Consider the following 27,674-nt stretch of genomic DNA (forward strand, 5'->3'; position numbering starts at 1 on the left):
ACCAAATCAACCAACACGCCAAAGTGCAGCCTGTGGTTCCACACCAATGAAAGAAGGGCAGGGTTTTTCCCTGGCATCTGGCGCTGGGCACCCGGCAGCCTCACACCGTGGCATGCGAGGGACTGCGAGACTGCACTTCTGGGGTGTGCGGCAGGGGACGGAGGGCACAGCGCACAGCGCGGCACTCGGTGTGCAGGATGGCAAGTACGTTCCTATAGTTGCTTCTAAGGAGTCTTTAAACGTTTCTGGAAAGACGGAAAGAAAAGAAAAGGGGGGGGGGGGGAGGCAGGGCACGTTCCAACTGCACCGTCGCCGCTCAGGGTTAAGGCCCTTTGGCTCCATCCACCTGGACACGGGACGTGGTCAGCACGAGGGCCCAGGCAGCAGCTGAGCGCGCGCAAGGGGGACAACGGTCTGAACTGGGGCCGGGGGTGCGGGCCCCCAGAGGCCGGTAAATACGCCGGGCGTCGGCGGAGGAAGCCCCCTGAGCCGGGGCCCAGACACCACAACCTTGGGACGGGGATTCATTGTTGGCAGGAGGCTTCGATGTGACGCGGGACCCCCAAGGGGTCAAGCCAGGACCGAGGGCAAGTGTGAGCACCTGAGGAAAGGAAACGGCCACGAGCTGGAGGCAAAGCCCGTCCCTTGACTCCCCCTTCGAAGAGATCCCCCGAGGCCATTTCTTGGGTGCAGACCCCAGACTCCTCTCTCCTTGGCCAAGAATCCAGAGAGCGTGGAAGGCCGAGCCCCACGCCCCCTTGCTTCCCTGCTCCCCTTGCTTCGGGCCACGGGCCTTCTCGTACTTACCAGGGCCCGGGGGGCTGTCTTCCTCGCCCGCGTCCTCTTCCCTCCCTGCCCCCTCCTCACTTCGCGTCCCCTCCTTCAGGGGCCGCGGCCATGTCCGTTGCTGGCAACTCTAAGGGGGCTTGCCTCCCTTCTCGGACAACCGAGACGCCGCTAGCAGGCTAAGGTTCTGGACACCGATTGGTGGAAATCCGAGAGGGGTGGAGATTCCTGGCTTCTTACTGGCTGCGGGGCGCACTAGACTGTAGCTGAAGCAGTCCCTCTGGGAGCCTGGCGGAATTAAAGGCCGAGTGATGCCGGCGGGAGAGTAGGGACCCACTGTCCATCCATGGGTGTGTTGCTCCGGCGCTTTCAGGTGCAGAGGTCCTGATTAGAGGCGAGGGCAACGGTTTCCACCTCAATTACTTTTCCTACGTATATCCTAAAAAGATAGAGCCCCGCCCAAGCCGCCTTTTTTCTTCTTAAAATCAGCCCTTTTGTAGAACGCCAGTATCTCTTCTTCTGAGCTCCCTTCTTGTTGCTGTGAACAAATGCCTAGAGACACGTCGCTCAGAGACCTCGGAGAGAGTCCCTCAGAGACTAGTACTGCAACCAAACCAAAGCTGGAGAACCTAAGGCAAAGCTTCAGTTTTCCCTTCAGCTCAGCTGTACTCTAAAGGGAAAAACAAGTTTAAAAAAAAAAATTTTTTTTTTTCTAGATAATTAGAGAAATCGCTTGGGAGAGCTCTCTTGGGAAAACAAAGCAAGCCTGTGTCAGTATTTACTTCAGTTTTCCCAGAGATGGAAATCTGGAGACTTGGGTTTTTGTGCTTTGTTTTTCAATCTGTTTATAAAATCGGAAGAGGGTCATGGCTGGCCCTGGGAAGTAAGAGCCCCTTTCCCCTATTAATTAATTTAATTATGTAATTAAAATCTCTCTTCTCAGCTGAACAGGAAGATATTTTGGTACCTAATCTTGTATGTTTCAACTGTTCTAGCAGTTGCTGAAAACAGTGATAGAATCATGTTACCTTTCTGCACACAAAAATTTGCAGTTTATCTTTGCAAATAGGTATCTATCTATACAGAGAGATCTCTGGGTCTCTCTGCCTGACATTCAAACTCCCTCATAAATCAACTCAGACATATGTTTCCAGGCTCATTCCCCACGGGCCAAACTATTCCTGCAGCCATGTAGCTTGACCATCTCCTAAATGCATCTGGGACCCTCCCACCTCTGCTCTTTGGCCCAAGAGGTTCCTACCCTTTAAAGTTTCTTTCCTCCCAAAGAAGCCAACCTTCAAATACACGCCCATCCTGAAAATTCACCTCCAAGGCTCCCTGCTCCAAAGCCTTGCCTGACTTTTAGTCATTGAAATTCTCTCTCCAGTGCTGTGCCTCTTTGTGTCTCCATCACCACCTTTACAAAAGCAATGCTTTGTACGGTATTGTTTTTGTACGACCTGAAGCACCCTAAAGGCGGCTGGCTGGCTTACCCTGGCAGTCCCCACAGCACCTTACTCAGGGCCTGTACCTGGTAAACGTTTGCTGAATCGAACTAGCCAATTGCCGGTGCCTCATCTTTCCACTTCATCCCAGAAGGTTCACATGGCTGCATTTGGAAGGTGAACAAATGTAACATAGTCATCCTGCCCTGCTCCACCTTGGACCCCAGTCGCCTCTGGCCACACTTGTTTCTCTGCTCCACTGGGTTTTTTGACTATCACTCAACAACCTCAAACTGTGTGCCTCCCAGTTTCAGGGGCTGTGCTACAATCCTTCACCTCTGACCATCCCCTCTGTCAGCACCCCCAGGCATAAAACTCTGCGGAAGAAGTAAATCAAGCCCAAACAGGCCAGTGCACCCAGTCTAAGTTCACCCTGACAAGACTTTTTTTGCAGCTCTGAGGTCCCCGTGGCCATGTCTTGATGGCTGTCTAGCAATACCAGGCAGCCGTACCAATCCTTCATTTTTCTGGAGCCTCTTCTGTCTCCGTACCAAAATAACCTTGAGGTGAGAGGCGCCTGGGTGGCTCAGTCGGTTAAGTAGCCAACTCTTGATTTCGACGCAGATCATGATCTCAGGGTCATGAGATCGATCCTCGCTTTGGGCTCTGCGCTCAAGCGTGGAGTCCGCTTGAGATTCTCTCTCTCCATCTGCCCTTCCCCCTGCGCACGCGCGCTCTCTCTCTCTCTCAAATAAATAAATAAATCTTAAAAAAATAATAAACTCAACGGGGAAACCAAGGCCTTCCAGTGGAGATTCCTCATCTACTTCTATTTCTTCCTCAACATTCCCCCCCAAAACACAGATCCCCTCTTCCTTTCCCCATCTGCATCCTCAGTCCCTTCCCCTACCTCAGCCTCACATGCTCTCTCCCATCCCCAGGCCTCCGCTTATTCTGTTCACTGGGCCTGAAATGCCTCTCACCTCCTTTCCTCCTGGCTAACACCCTGTCACCCTTGATGATGATGACCCTCTCTCTTTGCTCCTCATTCCCTCAAATAACTGTATCCCTTCACTTATCACATTATTTTCTGTCTTTGACAGGAAGGTAATATTAATAATGCATTAGTGTCAACTATATATACTTCAGTTGGAGGGGCGCCTGGGAGGTGCAGTTGGTTGAGTGTCTCCCTTCCGTTCAGGTCATGATCTCAGGGTCCTGGGATCGAGCCCTGCATTGGGCTCCCCGCTCAGCAGGGAGTCTGCTTCTCCCTCTCCCCCCGCTCCTCTCCCCACTCATGCTCGCGCTCTCAAATAAATAAATAAATAAATGAGTGCAGGAGCAAGTGAAAAGAGAAGAGCCAGGATGGTATGAATTTGAGAAGAGGTGGAGAAGTTTGGAGCGACAGGAGAGAGAAGCTTTAGGGCAGAGTGAGAAATACCTTGGGTGAATAGGTGAAATACCTTTCCCCTATTATTCTGATGCTGTATGATGATCAGCGATCAGGGAAACCTAATAGGTAAAGACAGAATTCTCCTCAACAGACAGGAGAAGGGAAAGAGAAATGAACGATAGGATTTTAAGAAGGTTTCTTATAAATCATTTATGTAATTCCCCCGGTGGCATTTTTCTCGAGAGACTGCAATGAGATTTGAAGTTGCTTTTGCGATTATTTTTGGATGCCAACTAACATTTCTTTGCTATGATTCTGTACAGAGACTGGACATATCCATCGCAAGGCTTCATATAGTTAATAGTAGTATCTATTTCTGTGCCATTTCTCTTCCTGTGAGTCCCTCGAGTCCAAGGACTGTGTCTTATGCATCTTTGTGTCACAGTTGATTAACGAAGTGCCTGGCACACCGCAGATGTCTGACAAATGTTTTTTTGAGTAAATGAACTGATGTCCAATTATCCTCTTTCTCTAGCCTCTTCATTTGCTTCCTTCTATCGGCTCTTTTCCCCCAGTTGTTCTCTCCTTAAAACAAAAGGTGAGGGGCAGGAGAGGGAAAAGGGAAGGAGAAGGGGAGCCCTTCCACACTAAATGGTCTGGTCTGTGTGACACCCCTCTGCCATATAGCTAATGAGTCCGCCAGCAAGAAGCTCCCGCTCCTGCAGTGTAATGTCTCTGTTATATTAGCCGGTGTAGTAACACCTAGTGAGTCCACCTTAGCCATTACAGCGGACAGACAAGCACTGCTTCCTTTGTTTTGTGACCCTGTGGAGTATTTAAGAGATACAGCTGAAAATTTCAATGCCATTTGACTTTAAGAGACATGTTGCAGATGTTGTTAAATCAGCCTTTGAAACTGACCAACAGCATCATACTCTTAAGTCGCTGATATTCTAATGAAGGAGACAAGGTGTTAAACAAAGAATTACATCATCAGAAGTGTACAAAGTGCAGCAAACAAGCATCTCTAGTGGGATCCTGGCATCTCGGGTGGCTGGGGCAGGCTTTCCTCAAGAAATAATATTTAAGCTGAAATCTGAAGGACGACTACAAGTTAGTCAGACAAAGGGAACGAAGACGAGCACCACAGAGGGGAGGAGGCACGTGTAAAGGCCCCAAGGAAGGAAGACATGAGACCAAGGAACTGAAGGGGAATTCCTGCATGAGTGGATCAGAGAAGGGGGAGAGCAGAGCCGTGGAGACAAAGCCAGAGGCATCAGGGGTGGGGCGGCAGCTCTTGTGGGGTCTTCTGCAGCACTGCCGATGCTGAGGCTGTATTCTGAGGGCTCTGAAAAGCTCTTGGAAGGTTTTTGTTGTTTTTGTCAGTAATCTCTACACTGGACAAGGGGCTCAAACTCACGACCCTGAAGTCAAGAGTCGCCTACTCTACCCGCGGAGGCACCCAGGCGCTCCTCTCTTAGAGGGTTTTAAACAACAGAGTACCATGGTCTGATTGGCTGCCGAGTGGGGAATGGATTGTAGCGAAGCAAGAGCAGCTTGCAGAAGCCCAGGGAGAAGACTTGGCTGCGATCTGCTCAACGTAGCCCCTGTGCTAAGGTGGTAGCAGCCTGGGTGGCAAGGAGGAGAAGTCTTCAAGGGATATTTAGCAGGTAGACTAGGCAAAAGGTAGCGACTGATGGGACGGAAGGTCTGGGGAGAAAGAGGGAGGGATGACTCCCAGGTTTCTACACGCTGGACCTCATATGGTGTCAGTTCTAATGGCACGGTGCTTCTGTTCAGCTCCAGAAGCCTCAACACGGCCAATTCAGAGCAAAGCACTGAACAAAGCACCATCCAGAAGACATTCTTGACTGTTTATGAGACTTCACTTCTAGACGCAGATCTGAGACGTGAGTCTGAGAACCTAAGTAACTCCGCAGGACCCATGCAGGTTTTGAACACGCTCCTCCCCCTGCACTAGAGTATCCTCCCTCCCAGCGCTAGCCTTCACACCTAATCATTCTTTAAAGGCAGCAGGGGTGCCTGGTGGCTCAGTCGGTGGAGCGGTTGAGTATCTGACTCTTGATTTCGGGACCCCGAGATCAAGACCTGAGCCGAAATCAAGAGAGGCTCAGTCGGTTAAGCGTCTGCCTTCCGCTCAGGTCATGATCCCAGAGTTCTCAGCAGGGAGCCTGCTTCTCCCTCTCCCTCTGCTGTTCCCCCTGCTTGTGCTCTCTCACTCTCTCTCTCAAAAAAATAAAAATTTTAAAAAACTTACACAATGTTATATGCCAATCATATCTCAATATTTTTAAGGAAAAAAATAGAATAGGCTAAATCATGAAATGGGTTATCTATCAGGGTCATGGTAGAACTTCAAGTAGACTCTAAGATGTGAGGTCACAGATTATTGCCAGATGGCTTGAGCCACAAAAAGGAATTTTCATGAGGAAAAAGGGGGAATGGTCTGGAAACAGGCACAAAAGGAAAACTGTGCTCTGCTTCTGAACCCCAACGTACTTGGATTTGGGAAAAGTGCTCCCTCGGCTCAGAGGCTACAGGAGAAGTGGACTTTTCATGGGAAAGCCACTCCTCAAGGCAAGGAAGGAGATAGCGAGAGAGTTCTTTGAAGATCCCGAGGCTGTTGGAGATTTTCCTCCAAAGAAACCAGGGCTTGCAACAGCACAGGAGGAAGCGATGGAGGGTGACAGCAGGGGAAGGAAGAAGCCATGAGCAAAAGGCCCAGAAGAGGGGGATAGGTGACAGGGTCAGACATTTGGGGTGCTGAGAACTGGAAATTGAAGCTCAGGGAAATCACCTGAGCTGCCAATTCTTTGGGGGGTTTTATATTTTTTCAATTATTATTATTATTATTATTTTTAAGTAGGCTCCAGGGTGCCTGGGTGGCTCAGTCGATTAAGCGTCTTCCTCTGGCTCAGGTCATGATCCCAGGGTCCTGTGATGGAGCCCTGTGTCTGGCTCCCTGCTCAGCAGGGAGCCTGCTTCTGAACCCTCTCCTCCCAGCTCCTGCTCTCTCTCATAAATAAATAAAATCTTTTTTAAAATAAATAAAGTAGGCTCCATGCCCAACATGAGGCTTGAACTCATGACCTTGAGATCAAGAGTCACATGCTCTACTGACTGAGCCAGCCAGGTGCCTCTAAAGTTTTTTTTTTTTTTTTAAGTAATCTCTATGCTCAATGTGGGCCTTGACCCCACAACCCTGAGATCAAGAGTCATGGGCTCCACTGAGCCAGAGCCAGCCAGGCACCCAGAGCTGTCAGTTCTTTAGTGGGTAGTTCCTACTACCCTCAGCCTCCTCGGCTGGCAAAAGCCTTTTGCCTCTAAGTTGTGAGTGATATTTTTAGGAGAAGCTGCTCCTGTAATGTCTGCAACAAGTCAGAATGATGTCTCACTGATGAGGGCCTTTTTTTTTTTTTTAAGATTTTATTTATTTATGTGACAGAGAGACAGCCAGCCAGGAGAGAGGGAACACAGCAGGGGAGTGGGAGAGGAAGAAGCAGGCTCCCAGCAGAGGAGCCTGATGTGGGACTTGATCCCGGAACGTCGGGATGACGCCCTGAGCCAAAGGCAGATGCTTAACGACTGCGTTACCCAGGCGCCCCGATGTTGAGGGCCTTTTCTTAAGCCCTTTGAGTCACTCCAATGGTCCCAGGGAGAACTGTTATAAATACGGAGAACAAAGCAATTCTGACGTTTGCTTGTCCGGCTAAAGGGTGGTCCTGAAATAGAGCACACAACTTTACGACACAGCAGGAGCCTCTGCTGCATTCCCTTCGAAACACACAAATCTCTGGATGACAAGGAATGTGCACACAAAGACTTTGTTCACAATAGCCCAAACGGGGAAGTAACCATCAGCAGGAGAATGGGTGGACAAATGGTGGTATATCCATACAAGGGAACACCACACGACAACAACCACAAATAAATGAACCACTGAATACCCATCACAATATGAATGAATTCCAGAGATGGGATGTTGAAGGGAGGAAGCCAGACATAAGAGATCACACACAGTGTGACTCCATTTACATGAACTTCTAGGACAGAGATGGGAGGGTGGGTGAGAACTGACTTCAAAGGGGCGTGAAGGATACTTGTAGGGATGAAGGAAATGTTCTATATCTTTTTTTTTTAAGATTTTATTTATTTATTTGACAGAGCACACAAGCAGGGGGAGCCGCAGGCAGAGGGAGAAGCAGGCTCCCCACAGAATAGGGATCCTGATGCAGGGCTCCATCCTAGGACCCTGAGATCATGACCTGGGCTGAAGGCAGTCACCCAGGCACCCCGGAAATGTTCTATATCTTGATCAGAGTAAGTGTTACATAGGTTTATATATTTATCAAAACTCATCAAACTATAGGGTGCCTGGCTGGCTCAGTCAGTAGAGCATGCAACTCTTGATCTCGGGGTTATGAGTTCAAGCCCCATGTTGGGTGTGAGGTTACTAAATAAATAAATAAGTAAACTTTATAAAAACCTCATCAAACTATACACTTAAAATCTGTATGGTTTTATGGTGACTTTAAAGGTAATACAATGGCACTAAATTCATGTCTTTCATTAGTTACTCTAAGTGTAAATGGACTAAATGCCCCAATCAAAAGACACAGGGTATCATTTGAATAAAAAAAAAAAAAACAAGACCCAGGGGCTCCTGGGTGACTCAGATAGTTAAGCATCTGCCTTCAGCTCAGGTCATGATCTCTGGGTTTGGGATCGAGCCTCACGTCAGGCTCCTGGCTTAGTGGGGAGTCTGCTTCTCCCTCTCCCCCTCTGCCTGCTGCTCCCCCTGCTCATTCTCTCTCTCTCAAATGAATAAATAAAATCTTTAAAAAAAAAAGGAAGACCTATTGATGTACTGTGTCCAAAAGACTCATTTTAGACCCAAAGACACCTCCAGATTGAAAGTGAGGGGGTCGAAAATCATTTATCATGCTAATGGACATCAAAAGAAAGTTGGGGTAGCAATCCTTATATCAGACTTACTAGATTTTAAACCAAAGACTGTAATAAGAGATGAGGAAGGACACTATATCATAATTAAAGGGTCTATCAAACAAGAAGATCTAACAATTGTAAATATTTATGCCCCTAACATGGGAGCAGCCAATTATACAAACCAATCAATAACACGATTAAAGAAACACACTGATAATAATACAATAATAGTAGGGGACTTTAACACCCTACTCACTGCAATGGACAGATCATCTAGGCAGAAGATCAACAAGGAAGCAAGGGCTTTGGATGACACACTGAACCAGATGGACTTCACAGATATATTCAGAGCATTCCATCCTAAAGCAACAGAATACACATTCTTCTCGAGTGCACGTGGAACATTCTCCAGAATAAATCACAAACTGGGTCACGACCCATACCAAAAGATTGGGATCATTCCCTGCATATTTTCAGACCACAATGCTTTGAAATTTGAACTCAATCACAAGAGGAAATTTGGAAAGAACTCAAATAAATGGAGGTTAAAGAACATCCTACTAAAGAATGAATGGGTCAACCAGGAAATTAAAGAAGAATTTTAAAAATTCATGGAAACGAATGAAAATGAAAACACAACTGTTCAAAACCTTTGGGATGCAGCAAAGGCAGTCCTAAGAGGGAAGTATATAGCAATACAAGCCTTTCTCAAGAACAGACAAAAAAAGGAATAAAACATATTGAATCAGCAGAGAAGAAGTCAAACTCTCACTCTTCACAGATGACATGATACTCTATGTGGAAAACCCAAAAGACTCCACCTCGAAATTGCTAGAACTCATACAGGAATTCAGCGCAGGGGCAGGAGGTAAAATCAATGCACAGAAATCAGTTGCATTTCTATACACTAATAATGAGACAGAAGAAAGAGAAATTAAGGAGTCGATCCCATTTACAATTGCACCAAAAACCGTAAGATACCTAGGAATAAACCTAACCAAAGAGGCAAAGGATCTGAAAACTATAGAACACTCATGAAAGATATTGAAGAAGACACAAGGAAATGTAAAACGTTCCATGCTCATGGATTGGAAGAATAAATATTGTTAAAATGTCTATGCTACCTAGAGCAATCAATACAGTCAATGCAATCCCTATCAAAATACCATCAACTTTTTTCACGGAGCTGGAACAAATAATCCTAAAATTTGTATGGGACCAGAAAAGACCCCAAATAGCCACAGGAATGTTGAAAAAGAAAACCAAATCTGGTGGCCTCACAATTCTGAACTTCAAGCTCTATTACATAGCTGTAATCATCAAGACAGCCTGGTATTGGCACAGAAACAGACACATAGATCAGTGGAACAGAATAGAGAACCCAGAAGTGGACCCTCAGGTCTATGGTCAACTAATCTTCGACAAAGCAAGAAAGAATACCCAGTAGAAAAAAGACAGTCTCTTCAACAAATGGTGTTGGGAAAATTGGACAGCCACATGCAGAAGAATGAAACTGGACCATTTTCTTACACCAAACACAAAAATAGACTCAAAATGGATGAAAGACCTAAATGTGAGACAGGAATCCACCCTAGAGGAGAACACAGGCAGGAACCTCTCTGACCTCAGCCACAGCAACTTCTGGCTAGACACATCTCCAAAGGCAAGGGAAACGAAAGCAAAAATGAACTAATGGGACTTCATCAAGATAAAAAGCTTTTGCACAGCAAAGGAAACAGTCAACAAAATCAAAAGACAACCGACAGAACGGGAGAAGGTCTTTGCAAATGTCTTATCAGATAAAGGGCTAGTATCCAAAATCTCTTAAGAACGCATCAAACTCAACACCCAAAGAACAAATAATCCAGTCAAGAAATGGGCAGAAGACATGAACAGACCTTTCTCCAAGGAAGACTTCCAAATGGCCACAGACACATGAGAAAATGTTCCATATCTCTCGGCATCAGGGAAATACAGATCCAAACCACACTGAGATACCGCCTCACACCAATTAGAATGGCTAAAATTAACAAGTTAGGAAACGACGGATGTTGGTGAGGATGAGGAGAAAGGAGAACCCTCGTACACTGTTGTGGGAATGCGAGCTGGTACAGCCACTCTGGAAAACAGTGTGGAGGTTCCTCAAAAAGTTGAAAATAGGAGCGCCTGAGTGGCTCAGTCAGTGAAGTGTCTGCCTTTGGCTCATGTCATGATCCCAGGGTCCCTGATCATGACCTACGTCAGGCTCACTGCTCAGTGGAGACTCTCCCTCTCCCTCTGCTGCTCCCCCTGTTTGTGCTGCTATCTCTCTGTCAAATAAATAAAATAAAATAAAATAAAATAAAATAAAAATTGAAAAAAAGAAAGCTATATTAATGGAAAATGAACTAGAAAGAGGAGCCCATGGAGATAGAAAGCCAGCGGCGAGGGTCCAGGTGCCAGCTGGTGAGGCAGCCAGCCATTCTCACCTCCCACTCCAACCCCAGGAACCTTCTTCAGCACTTCATTCCCCAAACACTAACTCCAGACTTCTCTGTCTGGCATTCTGGACTCATTTTTTTTTAAGTATTTTTTAAAAGATTTTATTTATTTATGTGACAGAGAGCGAGAGCACAAGCAGGGGGAGCAGCAGGCAGAGGGAGAAGCAGACTCCCCACTGAGCGGGGAGCCTGATGTGGGACTCGATCCCAGGACCCTGGCATCATGACCTGAGCCAAAGGCAGGTGCTTCACCTAGGGAGCCACCCAGGCACTCCATTCCAGATTAATTTTTGCCCTGCTTCTTAGCACTTTGGGTGTAAATACCATTTCACTAACTACATTTACGCTTTCTGGGAGCACAGACAATGCCCTCCTGCTTTTGAGTTCCTCTGAGATGATCAGACTGGTTGTTTATGCATTTGTGTCCTGACAGTGGCATAAAAAATGATCGGGAGGACACTGTCTTTGTTTAGGAAAAGACTTGATAAGTGTTTTAGAGAAAGACAAGGGGCGCCTGGGTGGGTCCATAGGGGAAGCATCTGCCTTCGCTCAGGTCATGATCCCAGGGTCCTGGGATCAAGTCCCACATGAGGCTTCCTGCTCAGTGGGGAGCCTGCTTCTCCCTCTGCCTGCCACTTCCCCTGTTTGTGCTCTATTTCTCTCTCTCTCTCTCTCTGACAAATAAAAAAAATTAAACAAAGACGAGACCCCCAAATGCCTAGGTCTGCGAGTGCCAAAGCGGTGAGAGAACGCACTCGAAAGCTCTACACTGAAAATTGAACCAAAAATTTGGAGCTGGGGGGGCGCCTGGGTGGCTCAGTCGGCTAAGCGTCTGACTCTTGGTTTTGGCTTAGGTCATGGTCTCTGGGTCCTGGGATTGAGGCCCATGTCAGCCTCCACGCTTGGTGTGTGGGGTGGTGTCTGCTTGAGGATTCTCTCCCTCTCCCACTCCCCCTGCTTGTGCTCCCTCGCTCGCTGTCTCTCTCTCTGTCAAATAAATAAATAAAATCTTAAAAAAAAATAAAAATGAAAATGAAAAATTTTGGAGCTTGATAAGAAAGAGCAGAGAGGAAGGCTGAGCAACGTGAGGGGCCTCAGAGCGTCTGGAAACAGCAGGGGACCTTCAGGAAAAAAATGTCCCTGATAGGACTTAAAGTTGTTCTATTCTACAGTGTAAATCCCTGCCCCTCCCCAACCCTTCAGGCACAACTACACACATAGATTCCTGCAGGAGTGGTTGGTTTAGTGAGAATTCAGGGGCGAGGGATGGTTCACATCTCTGTCAGTGCTGTCGGAAGAGGCCCTACTCCAGTGGGGCTGTGGGAGAATCCCCGACTCAAACCAGTCCAGCCGGGGACCAGAAGCGACCATGCGGGGGCTACATCGGGTGGACAGGACGGGGAGCATTAAAGAAATAGTCAAACCTCCTGCAGAGGCGTGCTCTTTTCAGTGAGCAGTCAGGGCCCAGCGTGCGGGGTGACAGACACGCTTCCTGAAACATAAACAAGGCCCACTCCTCACCGTCTTAGAAAGACTTTCCTTCTGTGGGCTTCTGGGTCACCACTCTGTTCTGGTTCCTCTCCCACTCACTGCTTACCCCTTCCCAGTCACCCCCTCCCCCCATACTGGCTCCTCTCCTGATCAGCCCCTGGATATTGGAGGAGGGAGCGCCTCCTCTCTTCTCTGCTACAGACTTTTTCTAGGCCCCTGGTCCTAAATACCAGATACATTCTGACGACTCCCACCTTCGTATCCGTCTAAGTCTCTCCCCTGACCTCCAGATGCACTTAGCCAATTGCTTTCTCGACACCTCCCCTTGGATGTCTGCTAAGCATCCTGAACTTAAAACACCCAAAACGGGCTCACGGCCTCTCCCCTGCAACGACTTCCTTCTCTTCGTCCTCCCCTCTGCGGTAAAGGTCGCAAGCAAACACTCAGCCGCTCCAGCCACAGCTTGTCAGGTGTAATTCCTTCCTGTTCCTCACTTTCCAAATTCAACTCTCAGCAAGTCCCGTGGGCTCTAACTCCAGATCGCAGCCCTGATCTGTCCCCTTCTCTCACTTCCAGCTCTACCACCCCAGTGCAGGCCTCTACCGAACACCTGCTGTCCCCCCGCCATGACTTAGCGCCAAGCTAGGCCCCTGCTTCTTCTCCAGCTCCCAGTCTCTGCCCAGCAGCCTCTGGGACCTTCTCACGACCTAAGTGAGATCGAGTCACTCCCCTGCTGGAACTCCTTGAAACGGCCTTGTAAACCGGAAATCGTATCTATTTTGATCATTGCTCTCTTCTCAGCACTTAACACAGCACCTGGCCCACATTCATAGGACGTTGACAAAGGAGTGCATGAGGGCTTTCCAAAGTCTGGTGAAGTACCCCACAAGAATAGCCACCTGCTTCTGACTTCATGCTTTCCAAGCATCCTTCTGATTCGGCCTCCTGAGTACCTCACAACCAGCTAGGGGACGTCCTGGGAGACACCTGTGACTGATAATAATGTCAGTCAACGTTAACCTCTATGCGGGGTTTCCTGCGTACTCTGCACTGTTCTAAATGCATAACTCATAATAACCCTCTGAGGAGAGAAATACTATCACTCCCACTTCAGAGGCGAGAAAAACAAGGCCCAGAGGGTCCGACTAACTTGCCACAAGGCACATGGCTAATAATGGGTAAAGCAGGATTCAAGTCAGGCAGTCTGGCTCCAGAGGCTAGGTTCATTCGTTTTCTTTCTTTCGTGCTTTCTTTTTTTTTTTTTTTTTAAGGACTTTCTTTTTTTTTTTTTTTTAAGATTTATTTATTTATTTATTTGACAGAGAGAGAGAGAGAGAGAGACAGCGAGAGAGGGAACACAAGCGGGGGGGGGGGGTGGGAGAGGAAGAAGCAGGCTCCCAGCGTAGAAGCCCAATGTGGGGCTCGATCCCAGAACGCGGGGATCACACCCTGAGCCGAAGGCAGACGCTTAACGACTGAGCCACCCAGTCACCCCACGTTCGTCCGTTTTCTTTCTTTCTTTCTTTCTTTCTTTCTTTCTTTCTTTCTTTCTTTCTTTCTTTCTTTCTTTCTTTCTTTCTTTCTTTCTTTCTTTCTTTCTTTCTTTCTTTCTTTCTTTCTTTCTTTTTCTTTCTCTCTTTCTTTCTTTCTTTCTTTCTTTCTTTCTTTCTTTCTTTTTCTTTCACAGCTTTATTGAGATATAATTCACATGCCATACTTTCACCCATTTAAAGTATATCTCAATGGCTTTTAGTATATTCACAGAGTTTTGCAACCCTCATAACAACCAATTATAGAATATTTCTGGGACCTGAAAAAGATACCTTATCCTCCCTAACAGTCATGTGCATTTTTCCCCCATCTCCACCCCTGGCCTCAGGCAACCACTAAACTACTTTCTTTCTTTATAGACTATCTATTCTGGACATTTCATATAAGTGGAATTGTACAATATGGGATCTTTTGTGACTGGCTTAGTTCACTTAGGAGAATATTTTCAAGATCTTCCACGTCGTAACATGTATCAGTACGTCATTCCTTTTATTTTTATTTTATTTTATTTAAGTAAGCTCCACACCCAGTGTGGAGCCCAATGCAGGGCCTGAACTCACAACCCTGAGATCAAGATCTGAGCTGAGATCACGAGTCAGGCGCTCAACCAACTGAGCCCCCCGGCACCCTTTCATTCCTCTTAATTACTAGTAATAGTCTATTATTTGAATAGACTGCATTTTATTTATCCATTCATTTACTGATGGACATTAGAGTTGTTTCCACTTTCTTTGGCTATTACGAATAATGCTGCTATGATCATTTGTGCATAAGTTTTTGCGTGGACGTGTGTTTCCATTTCTCGTGGGTATTACCTAGGAGTGAAACCGCTGAGTCACATGAGAGATACAGTGACAAGTTTCTTTCTTTCTTCTTTTTTTTTTTTTTCACATGCAGGGTTTTTTTTTTTTTAAGATTTTATTTATTTATTTGAGAGAGAGAGAAAGAAATGTAGAGTGCACAAGCAGGGGGAGGGGCAGAGGGGGAGGGAGAATGGACCCCCGCTGAGCCTGGAGCTTGATCCCAGGACCCTGAGATCCTGACCTGAGCAGAAATCAAGAGTTGGACGCTTAACCAACTGAGCCACCCAGGCGCACCAGATTCTTTTTTAAATTTTTTATTTAAATTCAATTTAGTTAACAGAGACAAGTTTCTTAAATGCCTCCGTATGTAGCCTCCTGTAGTAAAGAATACCATGAACCAAATGACGGGTTTGGTGTTTACATCAGTCTTGGGATTCTTAGTATAGTTGACATCTGCCTGGCCTTCTGGGTGACCTAAAACCCAAGAAGTGAGGGGTTCCCTCTGAGGATGACAGAGAATGTCCCCAGAGAAAAAACTTGCCAGTTGCGGATTCCTCATGTCAGGTCACTCCCTGACAAGGTTGATGCCCCTTCCTTTTCTAGAGGGAGAAATGGGTTTGTATCCATTTACCTGCACCTTTTCACTCATGGTCCTTTCTGATCAAGGGCAGAAATTCGCAAGGGGACAGGTCAGTGACTGTATGTGCTGTCCATATGGAGGAATGAACTATTCCTATTTTTAAAAATCGGTCCTTTTAGGGATCAAGTGTAACAGAAATCCCATCAGTACCTTTCCCAGCCCTTCAGCGCGTGCTCAGTGCTTACCAGCCCTTCAGGAGCGAGGCTGCCTCCACTCAGGGTGATGGGTCTTTCTCCCCCAGGAGCTTGTCTCAGCTTCCAGGATCAGGATGTGCAGATGAATGGAAGTTAGCTGTGGAATCTGCTTGACCAGCAAGCCTCAAACGAGGAGCCAAGGAGCCTAAATGTTTGAGAGGGGATTGCTTTGAGACTTGCCCCCGGGGCAGCACCTGAGACTTCCCCTTCACATTTCTCTGCTCAGCTCCTGACAGTCCCTTCCTGGGTTGGTGATGTCACATGCCTCCGCTGTCACCTCTCCTTCTTCATTGCCATCTTCCCTACCTCGGGGGGCCAGCCTCAGGGGCCCGTTGGTGCCATAATGGCTGGTGTGATCAATGTCACCTAATAAACACGGGAGCCTCCCTGGGAAAACATTCTGCCGGGGCTCAGAAGACAGCCCTGCGGCTGAGCAGCTCGTCTTGGGTGTAAAGACCAACCAACACAGGTTGTTGCCTTGGTTTTGTTTTGATTTTATCATGGGTGTGGCTAGTGTGTTGTTCAGTGTGCCAAACGAACTTTAGTAGTCCCTGAACGTCTTTACTGGACTGAAGTTCAGAGCTGTTTGCATGTCGCGTAATAAAGCCTTGAATTAACTCACTGCCTTTCCTCTGGGTCCTCGCAGAGCTTCTTCCTGACGACCTCCCTTCTGCCTAGGACATCTCCGTGAGATGGGCTGCCGTCAGTAAGATCAGAGGCATATTCTCGAAGGCAGAAAAGTAGGGCAACCAGGCTAAGTGGTTTTGCTCAGGATCACACAATAAGTAGGCTGTGGGTTGAAGCTGAAAATAAGCCCTAAGCTTGTCAGTCATCACACCCTTCCCTCAGCGGGAAACCTTAAGCTCCCTCTCCACTGAAGGCTGAATTTTCCAGGGAGGGGGGCACGTCATGTAGGGAGCGGGTGCCTGCCACACACACCCCCGGGGACCCCAGCCGACTGGAATGTGCCCTTCCAGCTTCTAGACCAGAGGGGAAATCTGAGCTTAACCCGAAGGTAGAGTATACAGCTTTATTTTCTTTATGCTTGATAAAGGGCCTGGCTATTCCCGGCTATTCCAGGCTATTCCAAGGGCGGAGAGTTGCAATTTGGCCAAAGTTGTCCATCTGTAGACTGCAGATTAGAGAACTGAAAAAGTGATTAAGATCAAATTTACCTGATGGGGAAAAGAAAGAGAAGGGGGGAAGGAAGGAAGGAAGGAAGGAAGGGAGGGAGGGAGGGAGGGAGGGAGGGAGGGAGGGAGGGGGGAAGTTAATTAGTTCAAACAAAAAATACACAACGGAATTTATTTTCTATTCGGGATTGTAATACTAGTTGCTTGAAATAGCTCATGATCTTCTAGATACGAGTAATGCATAAGTGGCCATCTAGGAAGAAAAATATGTTTCTAAAAGATAAACATTTGAATTTCCCCTTTGCAATGCACTCTCGATGGGGGTAATATTGCCCCTAAAGGGGAAAAGAGGAAATTGGTTCTTGGAAGATGAAAAAATCTCAGATATTATAACTGTTTGTGGGCCTCTAAAGCTCAGCTCTGCCCAACAAAATCTTATTTCTTGATTTTTAATTTTCATCATCAAGAAGAATTTGAATTCAATTTACCTTTTCTCTTTTGGGGAAAATAATGAAATTTTGAAAACATTTAAAAGGCCATTTTATGGAGAGGTTTGCTTTCTCCTACAAAGTCTCCGTCCACCACCGCCTACCGTTAGCTCTTATCTTTTCTAGAAGCCTTAACCATTAATTGCGAGTCGGACTCCCAGGGTCATGTCATTGGAATCACGGCAGTCCGTCTTGCATAATCTGGAGGTCGGCATCCTGCTGGGATTTGTCCAGCAGAGATACATGAGCCCTGGGGAAAAACATGTCTCGTGGCTCAGGCTGTGTCTATCCCCAGTGCTTCTCAGCCACGTGGCTCTCTCAGGTGATGGTTTATGCTTGCAAGTGGTTTAATCTCAAGAATGTCATAAATGCAAACTTTGAAAAGGGAGGTGGGAGAAATCTCTTAAAGTTTTTTTTTTTTTTTAAGATTTTATTTATTCATTTGAGAGAGAGAGACTGAAAGAGAGAGAACATGAGCTGGGGTGGGGGCAGAGGGAGAGGGAGAAGGAGGCTCCCCACTGAGCAGGGAGCCGGCCATGAGGCTCAATCCCAGGACCCTCAGATCATGACCTGAGCTCAAAGCAGATGCTTAACCAACTGAGCCACCCAGGGGCCCCCTCTCTAAAATTTTGTTCCAGTGCCAACAATGAATCATGAGCCTCACTGTTTAAAAGCAAGTGTATGTCCCCAAATACTGGACCTTAGAATCTGCAGACCTAGAACCTTGCTTGCTGCAGCTCCCCGGGGTCTACTAGGCAAAGGCAGCATGCCCGGGTCCCTCGGGTGGTGGCTTGTTGGGGGTAGGTATGGAGACAGAGGTTGGTGGACTCCAAGACTGGAGGAGGATGAGGACCCTTGCCTGATCACGTGAGATAATGTATGTAAAGACGCTTTTGAACTGCAAAGTGTATCACCACGTAAACCCTCCTTCTAACTGTGTAAGTTACAGGAAGGAAGGCAGGTTTATTTAAGGACGATGACCAGATCCCTGCCTTGATTTTTACCACAAAAAGTTGAAATAATTGATGGCTGTTTGTAAAACCCTTTTTCTATCTTTGGGCGACAGAGCCTTCTTGAGAGCGTGTGATCTGTTATCAGCTGTCGTCCCACCTGGCCTTCCGCAGCCTGGTCTCGCATTGCTGGCTGCTTACTTATTTTTCATTGCCATCCTGTCCTTTCTTCTTGTGTCCATAGAAACTGCGAGTAATGCAGGGGCTTGTCCTTTCATGGGGCCTCTAAGATTCTCACAGCTTTGCTCTGAGCCCCAGAGCTTTCCCCCTTAAGCCAGAAATAGAGCTGGCCTATCTACTGGCCGTGTCTGCTAACTCAAACCCAAAGTGTCCCCTCTTCCATCTGAATGCCGCTTACAGCACGTCCCGCGGAGAGGGCCCTCGCTCAGGGTTTGGCTGTGGGCAACCAGAGGCCTGACGCTTTGATAAGCCAGCTACTACGGTCATTGTGCAGAAAGCTCTGTGCCCCAGGTGAAAAGGCACACGTACTGAAAAACCCAGCCTTGCTCTCAGGCCAAGGAGGTGCATTAAATGTTTTTCTTCACGTTTGTGCCTTTTACGGGTTTGGCTGACAGAGGAATTTGTGAGAAGGTTCTTAATATGTTGGGTGCAGTCAGCACTTCAGTGTTCTGCTCCTGAGGGAGAAGGTTTGGGGGTTTTGTGGGGCAGAGTGAGATACACCCAAGTTTGAATTACAGATCTGACACGTACTGGTTATGGGACTCGTCTAAGCCCCAGTTTCCTCAACCGAAAAAGTTGGAAAACCGTGGAACCTTCTCATTGGCTTGCTAATTGAGACCATGAGGTAGTGGGTGGGAGATACTAGGCACAGCACCCAGCATATAGTAAGTGCTCAGTACCCAGTACGTGTGGCTGTTGTGAGTCTCGGTGAAATGGGGAGCTGAATAAGAAAGGGGAAAAGCCTGCTTTGGAAGAGAAGGAGCCAAATTAAATGCCACACAGAATTTTACAAACGTAACTTTAAAAAAAAAAAGATACAGGGGCGCCTGGGTGGCACAGCGGTTGAGCGTCCGCCTTCGGCTCAGGGCGTGATCCCAGCGTTATGGGATCGAGCCCCACATCAGGCTCCTCCGCTATGAGCCTGCTTCTTCCTCTCCCACTCCCCCTGCTTATGTTCCCTGTCTCGCTGGCTGTCTCTCTCTGTCAAATAAATTTAAGAAAAAAAAGATGTATGGTATATGGTGAGAAATAGGTCGCTTCCCAGCCCCATCCCCTTCCTCCCAGGCGCCCTACCCAGGGGCAACTAATACCCAATTTTCCTGAGTATCCTCCCAGAAATTTTCATTATTGAAAAAAGCTACTTGTGAGGGAAATTCAGGGCTTTTTTGTTTGCTTTTAAGATTTTTTTTTTAAGGTAGGCATGCTCCAGGCTGTGGAGCCCAGCGTGGGGCTCGAACTCACAACCCCGAGATCAAGAGTTGCAGGCTCCACCAAGTGAGCCAGCCAGCCAGGCGCCCCAGGTGAGGGAAATTCGTTTGGATGAGCCCGGTGATGGGATGACTTGCTTAACATCAGGCCGAACAGCTTGCTAATAAAGACAGCTGTCTGTATGGTCTTGTTGGATCCCGAGTTTAGGGACTATTTTGACAGCATAGCTAGTTCTCAGCAGCCTGGGCTAGACAGGATAAAGTCTTTCCAGCTATAATAAGACGCATGGGCTCAGAAAAGCGATATGATTCAGAAGCAGGACTCACAGCTCCCAGAGCAGAGAGCCCCTCATCTGTGATGGAGGATGTCAGGATAGGGCAAAGCCACGCTGTGAGATCTGAACTCTGGACTGCGGACTCATTCCCGACATTCCCCATTTGCCAAGCCCACATTGCCGACATTCCCGCGGGGCTTAGCTTCTCTGCTTTCCTCCTGGGCAGAGATACTTGAGGTCGCATAGCTTCGCCCTCAGCTGCTGGAGGGTCCGAAGGACAGGTCCGAGACGACAGTGAGCAGAGGCCATGTGAGAGAAGCAGGGATCTGCATTCTGTCCCTGGGCTGCTGGAGTCCAGCGTCTATTCCGTAAAATCCACAGATCTTATATTTATCCACGATCCACTTGGTAAATTTAAACCTGCCGGAGGCCTAAGATGCACCTGTTTATTGGATAAACAGGGCTATTTGCTGCCACACTGTTAGCAGGGTAACCGTGTGTATATATATAGAGCTAAGAGAGCTCGCTCACTTGCATTCAATCTTCTGTCAAGCAAATGGGTATTTAATCACCCCAATTGAAAGAGGTTCTGTGACCTCGGTAACACATTCCAGTACTTAACCCTATGTCAGAAAGTTCCTCCTTGGGGGTGCCTGGGTAGCGCAGTCATTAAGCGTCTTCGGATCCTGGCGTTCCGGGATCGAGTCCCACATCCAGCTCCTCCGCTGGGAGCCTGCTTCTTCCTCTCCCACTCCCCTGCTGTGTTCCCTCTCTCGCTGTGTCTCTCTCTGTCAAATAAATAAATAAAATCTTTAAAAAAGAAAGAAAGAAAGAAAGAAAGTTCCTCCTTGGATCTAACCCGAATTCACTGAGCTGGAATTTGTCTGTTGTCCAGTAATTAAGGAAAATGGCGGTGATCATCTTCCACGTGCTTGAAGACACTTAAGAGCTTTTGTCCCTTTAACACTAAATGAAAGCCCATCGGAGTTCTTTCATCTTCCACTTACACTCCGTTTCTAACCCCGCAAGTACTCCTGTGGTTCAGGTCTGCTTGGTCTCCTTTTCATGACCTCGGAGCCAGGCCAGAGGCTCGTGAAGAGCTTTCCTTGCACACCATCAGGAAGGACCCCTGATATGGCATCTTTTACTCTTCTTTTTCACTTCTCACATGCATCCTACAAGCCTTGGGAGCCAGGCGCCTGCCTGCTTCATCTCCGGCCTGTGTGTATATCTAAGCACACTTTAATAAAAGCAAAAAGATTTTCCCCATCTGACATCCCTAAATATCAGAGTGAGTGAATAAAGACGCTCCCTTCTGGTCTCCAGGCAATTCTGGTATTTATTGATCTGAGCTCATGATGATACTTTTAGAGATTTCATTTTCCTAAAGCTCAAATGCTCTTGTTAACTTGGGAGTGGATTCTTGAGCAGAGCCCAAGACTCAGGAGCTCGGGAGTTGATTCCTAGCCCCAGAAAGTCTGCCAGCAAGACTTTGAAGCAAGTCGCTTTATTTCTTCGGCGCTCAGAGCAGGAGAACAGAGATGGCATCAGTAAACTTCCCTGCGTTTTATGACAGGTTAAAGTCTCATAAAACACTCAGCTACACAAAGGAGGAGGAGGAGGAGGAGGAGGGAGGTGGGGGGAGGAGGAGAAACTGGAAAAACAAAAAGCATTCGAATTAATTTACCAGCAATCCTATCTTATTTTTCAGAGAAAACGAGCCTAAAGAAAGCAAGAAAATGTACATTGCTAACGAGTCCTCACAACCCCCTACCGTCATCATGACTGGGGGCTCTGAAGCCTAGTTGGATGAGATCGTTGGGCCAAGTGCCTAGCACAGGGTTGGTACTCAATTCAACATAGTTGGTACTAAAACATAGTTGGTACTCAATTCAAGCTGGTTCTTTTCCTGATTATATTGCTCATAACAAGAAGCGTGGAAGGAGCAATGGAGTCGACATTATTCTGGTTGCCAATTAAAACCCTTAGTTGTATCGTCATAGAAAACACAGCCAGTAAAGGGCATCTGTGGTCACACTGCTCAGGGAAAGTTGTTCCCGGTGACAGTCTGGTTTAGGTTGTCTGGCCACCTTGGGAGAGGCTTTGGGGGTGACCATGAATTCCCACAACCAGTCTGGTTCCTCTCGGTCCTGACCGACAATCATCTTAATACCATGGTCCAGATGCCATAATAACAGTAATAATAATAACGCTGGACATTTCTTAAGAGTTTTACTGAGGGCCAGGCTCTGACTTAAACACACTGAGTGCATTATTACGTTTAGGCCCCTAAGACAAAACGTTCAGACGCTGACGATCCCCGCCAGAGGGAGGACACCACAACGCTTGCCGCTGAACCACCTAAATCTGAAAAAGTTTGAGAAGAGAGAATAAATTCCATAGCGTTCTACCCTTAGGCCATAAAACCAGAAGAATAGTCTAGCAGAGACGGAAGACGTGTTTCACACAAGAAGGCGGGGTAAGTGCGACTCTGGGGTTTATTAAATGGAAAAATATTACTTCTGGTCTTCGGTAACCACGAGGAATTGAAACTTGTGGTTAAAGATTTGGGGGTTTGGGGCCCCTGGCTGGCTCCGTTGGTTAAGTGTCGGCCTTGAGCTCAGGTGATGATCCCAGGGTCCTGGGATTGAGCCCCACACTGAGCCCCACATCAGGCGCCCTGCTCAGCGGGAAACCTGCTGCTCCCTCTGCCTGCTGCTCCCCCTACTTGTTCTCTCTCTCTCTCTGTGTCAAATAATACATAAAATCTTAAAAAAAAAAAAAAAAGATTTGTGGATTAGGAAGAGTGAGAGGGGAGTCTTGTTCATTCCTGATTTCTGTTTTGGTTCCAGGGAAATAGGGCTTCCATTGCACCCGGTGCAACTGGATATTTCCTCCACGCTCCATCGCTGGCACCTGGCAAGCGACATTTCCTGGCACTCAAGAGCAGCCAGTCCCGGCAGCCGTGAGGTCAAATCCATTTTTGGAGCCAAACACCAGCATTCCTTCACAGTTAGCGTTACAACCTCACGGGAAACTCTTGCCTGTTTAGATGGACCTCTACTGGCAGCCAAAGGGAGTTGCCCAATATTCTCGCCTATGTAAGATAGCACCCCAACATGTTGGACTCCTTGTCACCATAGAAGCCTCTCGCTTCTTTTGCTAATTGCCTTGTGGTTGATGATGACAGGCAGGGTTGACAGCACGAGCAAGTTGAAGTTATTCCACTTGCTAATTAAAGCTGCGAAGTACACTTTTATGTAAAACACGAAGCCGCCGGATGTTTGGATGAGCCCAACCTCCTGGCCTTGGCAGCGACGGCCTTGAATTGGAAATGAGACACTTGCCTATCAAGGGTATAACCTGCCCAGCTACAGGGTGCCAGTGGGATGTTTCCTCTCTCGAGGAGCCTTGAGGCTTTGTGGGAGAAGCTGCACACTGGTGCTCACTTTTAAGAGGATGTCCTGTCAAACGGTGTAGTGCTTGACGCCATGATGTCGCATTGTACTAATAAAACTGGTGTTTTTTTTTAGAAAAAAAGAAAAGATGACTTTATAGGAGAAATAATGGTGATAATCTAGGAACCATTTCGAGATCATTGGAAAATTGAGAATATAGGTGCATCTGTTCAAGAGGCAAGCACTGAAAGACACAGCCTGATGATTTTTTAGTAAGTATGGAAATGGATCCATATGGGGTTAGATGAAGAAAGGGAACGCTGAGATGTGAATGTTAAAAAGTTTATGACTAAGAAACATCTTGCAGGGGCACCTGGGGGCTCAGTCGGTGAAGCGTCTGCCTTCGGCTCAGGTCATGATCTCAGGGTCCTGGGATCGAGCCCCTTGTTGGGCACCCTGCTCAGTGGGGAGTCTGCTTCTCCTTCTCCCTCTGCCCCTACTCGTGTGCCCACTCTCTCTCTTTCTCTCAAAAAAATACAAAATCTTAAAAAAAAAAAAAAGAAATATTTTGCAGCACTTTTATGCTGCATTACCTAATTTTGCTTCATTTTCATGTCAGCTCTGTTTTGGGTTGTATCATTATCCTCATTTTTCCAGACGGGAAAACTAAGTCACAAACAAGTCATATCTCCTGTCAGGGATCACACAGTCACTTAGCAGAAAGGCTACCACTAGAATCACTCTTTTTTTTTTTTTTTTAGATTTTATTTATTTATTAGAGAGAGCGGAAGAAAGCACTAGGAGGGGGAGGGGCAGAGAGAGAAGGAGAGGCAGGCTCCCCTCTGTGCAGGGAGCCCAACACAGGGCTCAATCCCAGGACCCCGAGATCATGACCCGAGTCGGAGGCAGACGCCCAACCGACTGAGCCACCCAGGTGCCCCTAGAACCGCTTCTCCTGCCCAGAAATCCTGCTTTTGCTTCCCTGTGTCTCCTAGGTCGGTCCTCCTGTCCTCAAGCTGGAAGCCCGGGAGTCATCTTTTCCTTCTTGCTGTCACTCACCTCTCCCTTCTGAGGCAGCAACATGCAACCACACATCTCCACGCTCCCTCGCTGCAACCTGCGGTTTCTCCCGGCAGTAAAGATCTCAAGCCCGCCCATCCCACAGCCCCTCCGGCCATCTCTGACTCACCAGCCTAGTCCAGACTCACTTAAATGGTTACAACAAGCTTCTGAAATTGTGGTTAAATATTTATTTGTTTACTGATTTGTCCTCCACACCCCCGCCCCTTGCAGGATTGTAGGCTGCTAGGCCAGAGCAGGAACCTGGTCCTTTTAAATTCACCAGTGCCTAGCTCATAATGCACCTTCAATACGTGTTTGTGGAGCGAATGAGGAAAAACATGCTAATTCAGCAAGTCCACGGTCTAGTAAAAGCATGTCTGGGCCCCAACTGCAGGGATTCTACTTTATCTGGGACAGCGCCAGGAATCAATATGTTCTTTAATATTCAACGTATCTTAAAAACTTCCTATTGTGGTAGCATATACGTAATCCTTACCATTTTAACCATTAAAAGTGCACAGTTCAGCCACATTAAGTACAGTCACGCGGTTGTGCAACCATCGCTACCACCCATCTGCCGAGCTTCTTCATCTTTCCAAACAGAAACTCTGTCCCTGGCACACACTGCCCCCTCCCCCCTCCACTGCCTCTCTCTTCCTCCTGGCTTAGATCCCATGCTCTAAAGGGACACCTGTCCTACGCGCACGCTCTACACCCCAGCCCTTCTCCTTTGGCAGTATCAGCCTGGCAAAATCCCATCCTGGCTAAACCAGGCCCTTCACCTGCACTGTGCCTGCAACTAGGCAACTGGATTTAACTGGTTAAAACAGGCAGCCAGGCTGAGTGGCCTCTTTTGAATTTACAATCACAAAACCCAGTGGGGGCGCCTGGTGGCTCAGTTGGTTAAGCTTTTTGCCTTCAGCTCCAGTCATGGTCTTGGGTCCTGGGATGGAGCCCCACATCAGGCTCCTTGCTTGGGAGGGGGGAGTCTGCTTCTGCCCCTCCCCACCATTCATGCTCTCTCTCACTCTCTCGCTCAAATAAATCAATAAAATGTTTTTTAAAAAATCTTAAAAAAAAACAACACCACAAAAACCAGTGGGACCTCAGCAGCACCTGGAATGTTTCTGAATCGATTTCATCCCCCATAGTCCAAAAGTTCAGTTTCATGCCTTCTGACCAAAACAAACTTTCTGCACTCTTCTCCCCTCCCCCACCTCAGGGGTCCACCCCACTCCTTTAACTGAGAGGCCAGAAGTCGCCAGTGCAGAGAGGTTGCAATTTCCCACAACCACTGCCACACACTCACCTGTACCCGTTCTCACCTGTGCTGCTCATTGTCTGAAAATGCCTGAGCTGCCGGGACTTTGCTCCCCAATTCCCTCTTCTCTCCTGCATCCCAGAGTTTCCCTCTCTACTTGATAATTCCCTTGAACATACAAAGCAAGCCCTAACAGGTCCTATATTTAGAATCCCTTCCTTGGGGCCCCCCGGGTGGCTCAAATGGTTAAGTGTCTGTCTGCCTTCTGCTCAGGTCATGATCCCGGAGTCCTGGGATCAGGCCCTGCATTGGGCTCCTGGCTTGGCGGGGAGTCTGCTTCTCCCTCTCCCTCTGCCTGTCCACCTGCTCATGCTTTCTCTCTCTGTATCTCTCTGTCTCAAATAAATAAATAAAGCCCTTAAAAAAAAAAAAGACAACTTTCCTTTAAAAAAAATAATAAAATCCCTTCCTTGGGGGCACATGGGTGGCTTAGTTGGTCAAGTATCTGCCTTCAGCTCAGGTCATGATCTCCAGGTCCTGGGATCCCGACTCAGCGGGAAGTCTGCTTGTCCCTCTCCCAGTGCCCCTTCCTTCCTTTCCCCACTCACGCTCTCTCTCTCAAATGAACAAATAAAATCTTTTTAAAAATAAATAAAATAAAATCCCTTCCTTGGCCTTTAAATCCCATTCTTTGCTTGGCTTTATAGAAAAGCTTTTTTTTTTTTTTTAAAGATTTAATTTTTTTTTTCTAAAGATTTTATTTATTTATTTAACAGAGAGAGACAGCCAGCGAGAGAGGGAACACAAGCAGGGGGAGTGGGTCATAACGGAGGAGCCTGATGTGGGACTCGATCCCAGAACGCCGGGATCACGCCCCGAGCCAAAGGCAGACGCTTAACGACTGAGCCACCCAGGCGCCCCTAAAGATTTAATTTTTTTAAGTAATCTCTACAACCAATGTGGGGCTCGAACCCACAACCCTGAGATCAAGAGCCACACGCTCCACCAACTGAGCCAGCCAGAGGCCCCTATAGCAAAACTCTTCTATAAGAGCTGCCCTTCCTTGCTGCCTGCACTTCCTTACTTACATTGTCTCTCCCCCCAGTTCTTTATCTCCCCCCAATAAGACTCTCACCCCACCGTGCTACCTAGACTCTTCTTGTCCATTTCACCAACAATCTCCAAATTCTTTGGTTGCCTCTGTCTTCATCTTACCTGTCCTCCTTGGTGACATTGGACATGGCTGACTACCCCCTCCTTACGGAAACACTTAATTTCCCCCATCGATAAAAGAGGCATAGTCACAATATCTATTCCGTGTGATTATTGTGGGAACTACATGAGATAAAGTGCATAAAACCCTTAGACTTTCCCTGGTGCTCAATACCTCCAGCTCGTCTTTAATATTTTCATCATTCATGAGATAATGGGTTCATGTAATATTTGTCCAACGAAAACTCAGTTTGTAAAAAAAAATAAAAATAAAAAGCTAAAGGACATCAGAGGCTCAAATTTTTAAAAATGAAAAATGTTAAGGGAGAAGAAAAGGGAGAGTCTCATACGTAGAATGCTTTAAAGGAATATAAAAACCAATATTGGAGAAACTTCCTTGTATTAAAATTGCTAATGCTTCTTTCTCGGAGGCTTAGGAACAGTGGGGAAATTTCCACCCTTTGGATGCATCAATTCCACTGGAGCTCACAGCCAAAATTGAACTGACTTCATCTCCTTAATGAACAGGATGTGTTCTAATGAAAGAGTGATGTGAAAACTGAAACAGAAGGCATAGAGGAGCGCCAGCCTCCTCTGAACTTGACTCTGGTGTCCCTACAGAGAGCAGTCAAGACCAGAGTCCATTTGCTTATCTGCACTTTTATTTTTTTATTTATTTGTACTGTGGCGCTAAGT

General features: G+C 47.2%; 1 protein-coding gene and 1 long non-coding RNA gene across 4 annotated transcripts in view; one reads left to right on the top strand and one right to left on the bottom strand.

The window, feature by feature from the left end:
• TMEM94 (transmembrane protein 94) overlaps positions 1–966 on the bottom strand; it is a 34,328-nt gene extending 33,362 nt beyond the window's left edge. For all 3 annotated transcript variants that reach the window (XM_045813902.2, XM_087854117.1, XM_045813901.2), the window contains exon 1: positions 808–966. The gene's annotated coding sequence lies outside the window, so the exon portion shown is untranslated. The remainder of the gene's footprint in view (positions 1–807) is intronic.
• LOC123802923 (uncharacterized) lies at positions 1–27,536 on the top strand. The gene is made up of 5 exons (XR_015721242.1): positions 1–204; positions 21,757–21,886; positions 22,331–22,524; positions 22,898–23,715; positions 24,439–27,536. It is a non-coding gene; the product is annotated as an uncharacterized LOC123802923 (long non-coding RNA).
• Positions 27,537–27,674: the final 138 nt, after the last annotated feature.

The sequence above is a fragment of the Ursus americanus genome, chromosome 23, assembly GCF_024610735.1.
Source record: "Ursus americanus isolate L20-20 chromosome 23, mUrsAme1.1.p, whole genome shotgun sequence".
NCBI lineage: Eukaryota > Metazoa > Chordata > Mammalia > Carnivora > Ursidae > Ursus > Ursus americanus.